This window comes from Penaeus monodon, chromosome 16, assembly GCF_015228065.2.
Source record: "Penaeus monodon isolate SGIC_2016 chromosome 16, NSTDA_Pmon_1, whole genome shotgun sequence".
In the NCBI taxonomy this organism is placed as follows: domain Eukaryota; kingdom Metazoa; phylum Arthropoda; class Malacostraca; order Decapoda; family Penaeidae; genus Penaeus; species Penaeus monodon.
The window spans coordinates 49,910,241-49,914,081 of record NC_051401.1 but is presented as its reverse complement, the minus strand read 5'-3'; positions in this window follow the sequence as shown (position 1 = coordinate 49,914,081).

The following is a 3,841-nucleotide window of genomic DNA, read 5'->3' as shown; positions in this document are numbered from 1 at the left end:
AAGGGGTTCACCCAGCCGGACGAGGCGGCGGACACGGCCGGAGTTGCAGTAGAGAACAAAAGGGCAGGTGATGCGAGGGCGTCCGTCGGCAGGTGATGCGAGGGCGTCCGTAAGTGAGACGAGATGCGGCGAGGACGTCAGGCGGCATCACAGGCGGGGCGGCGAACGACCGGGAGAAAACAAAAGGGCGTCGCAGGTGATCGAGGGGTGTAAGTGAGACGAGATGCGGCGAGGACGTCAGGCGGCGATCACCAGCGGACGAGGCGGCGGACACGGCCGGAGTTGCAGCGATGTGCAGTGAGGCCGGAGTTGCAGCGATGTGCAGTGGGGGACAGAAGGTGTCGGCAGGGGATGCGACAGCGAGAACGTCCGTGAGATGGCTCGTTAACGGGCGAGCGAGGCTTGGCGCGCCAGGGATCGGCGGCGAGGGCAGCGACGTGGTGATCCGAGAGTCAAGGTCAGCGATGGGCTTCATCAGGGGCGTCTGGCTCTGAGGACAACAACGGGAACGACAGTACTATGTCTTGGCGACAGAAGACATAATGCCATATCTCAGGGAGTTACAATATCAACACGAACTCTTAATGATTAGGAAACGACTGGAAGCAACGTGTCAGCGACTGAAGGCAGTAATGGACAATCGAGATTGTAGGATAAAATCTCGAGGAAATTGCGAGTTTACGGAGCCATGCAAAATGTAGGAATGATTCTCCACGAAAATAGTATATAGGGTTAACGTAGGATAGATCATGCTTAGAATATATTTCCTTCAGGGAAATGAGAGTAGTTACATGCGAAAATAGAGCTTGTTGGGAAATTGATTGAGAGTAGTTGCAAGCTAGGATATAGGAGTGATTTTCTAATAAAGATAATTATTAAGAACATGCAAACAACACAGGAAAGATTTTCCTATGAAATAGTTCTTAATGAATGAACTGGAATTCAGCATCGTGTAGATTCATAAATCACCACGACGTAGATTAACATGAAAACACATTTCGTGCTCATAGGTAGACAGAACTACAGAGAAATGAGAGTGCTAAAGATAAAAGTTGGGCAAACCGCAGGGCAAGAGTGAGGCGAGGCGCAGAGTGAGCGGGAGCCAGATGTCAGCTGAGGGGAAATCCCTTTCCTATGAGGGGAGGGACACAGGTGTTCGCGAGAGAGAGAGAGCAAATCAGACACTTCACTTCACAGGGGTTTCCTTACAATGAGAACAGCGAGGATCAAGGAACTCGCCTTGAGGTACTGGCGGGGCGGTGTTGATTGATGTTGCAGGCTCACTCACTCACTCACTCACTCACTCACTCACTCACTCACTCACCCACCCACCCACCCACTCACTCACTCACTCACTCACCCACCCACCCACCCACTCACTCACTCACTCACTCACTCACTCACTCATTCACCCACCCACCCACCCACTCACTCACTCACTCACTCACTCACTCACTCACTCCCCACTCACTCACTCACTCACTCACTCACTAACCCAAACACCCACCCACTCACTCACTCACTCACTCACTCACTCACTCACCCACCCACCCACCCACCCACCCACCCACCCACCCCCACTCACTCACTCATCATCACTCACCCACCCCCCCACCACCCACCCACCCACCCACCACCCACCCACCCCCCACTCACTCACTCACTCATTCACTCACCCACTCACTCACTCACTCACTCCCCCCCACTCACTAAACCCACCACTCCCCCACTCACTCACTCACTCACTCACTCACCCACTCACTCACTCACTCACTCACTCACTCACTCACTCACTCACCCACCCACTCACTCACTCACTCACTCACTCACTCACTCACTCACTCACTCACTCACTCACCCACTCACTCACTCACTCACTCACTCACTCACTCACTCACTCACTCACTCACTTACCCACTCACTCACTCACTCACTCCACCCACCCACCACTCACCCCCTCACTCACTCACTCACTCACTCACCCACCCCCACCCACCCACCCACTCACTCACTCATTTCCCTCACTCACTCACTCACCACTCACCCACTCACTCACTCACTCACTCCCCCACTCACTCACTCACCCACTCACTCACTCACTCACTCACCCACCCCCCCACCCACCACCCACTCACTCACTCACTCACTCACTCAACCACTCACTCACTCACTCACTCACTCACTCACCCACTCACTCACTCACTCACTCACTGACTGACTGACTGACTGACTGACTGACTGACTGACTGACTGACTGACTGACTCACTCACTCACTCACTCACTCACTCACTCATCCACCCACTCACTCACTCATTCACCCACCCACCCACTCACTCACTCACTCACTCACTCACTCACTCACTCACTCACTCACTCACTCACTCACTCACTCACTAACCCAAACACCACACTCACCCACCCACTCACTCACTCACTCACTCACTCACCACTCACTCACTCACTCACTCCCTCACTCACTCACCACTTTCTTCACTCACTCACTCACTCACTTCCTCAACCCACTCACTCACCCACTCACTCACTCACTCACTCACTCACTCACTCACTCACTCACTCCCCCACCCACCCCCCCACCCACCCACCCACCCACTCACTCACTCACTCACTCACTCAACCACTCACTCACTCACTCACTCACTCACTCACTCACCCACTCACTCACTCACTCACTCACTCACTCACTCACCTGACTGACTGACTGACTGACTGACTGACTGACTGACTGACTGACTGACTGACTGACTGACTGACTGACTCACTCACTCACTCACTCACTCAACCACTCAACCACTCACTCACTCACTCACTCACTCACTCACTCACTCACTCACTCACCCACTCACCCACTCACTCACCCACTCACTCACCCACCCACTCACTCACTCACTCACTCACTCACTCACTCACTCACTCACTCACTCACTTCTTCACTCACTCACTCACCACTTCTTCACTCACTCACTCACTCACTTCTTCACTCACTCACTTCTTCACTCACTCACTTCTTCACCCACCCACCCACCCACCCACCCCCCCACCCACCCACCCACTCACTCCACCCACCCACCCACCCACCACCCACCCACCCACCCACCCCCCCACCACTCACTCCTCACTCACCATTCACTCACTCATCACTCACTTCTTCACCCACTCACCCACTCACCCACTCACCCACCACCCACTCACTCACTCACCCACTCACTCACCCCCCCCACTCACTCACTCACCCACTCACTCACTCACTCACTCACTCACTCACTCACTCACTCACTCACTCACTTCTTTCCTCACTCACTCACTCACTCACTCACCCACCCCACCCACCCACCCACCCACCCACCCACCCACCACCACCCACCCACCCACTCACTCACTCACCCAAACACTCACTCATTCACTCTCTCTCGCTCCCTCCACATTCTCTCACCCACCCACTGATTCATTCACTCACTTACTCACTCACTCACTCAACTCACTCACTCACCCCCCCACCACCCACCCACCCACCCACTCACTCACTCACTCACTCACTCACTCACTCACACACACACTCACTCACTCTCACTTGCTCCCTCACACATTATCTCAGGAGAGATTAATTCACTCACTCACTCACTTCTCACACTCACTCAATTTTCTTCTCACACACTCACTCCAACCCAGTCACTCACTCATTAATTAATGCATTCACTCACCCACCTACCCACCCTCCCATCTGCCAACTCAAGCACCCCCACCCACCCATCTGCCAACTCAAACCCCCCCACACTCAGTCACCCAATCACCCCTTTATTCACTCACGTTTACGTTCAACAG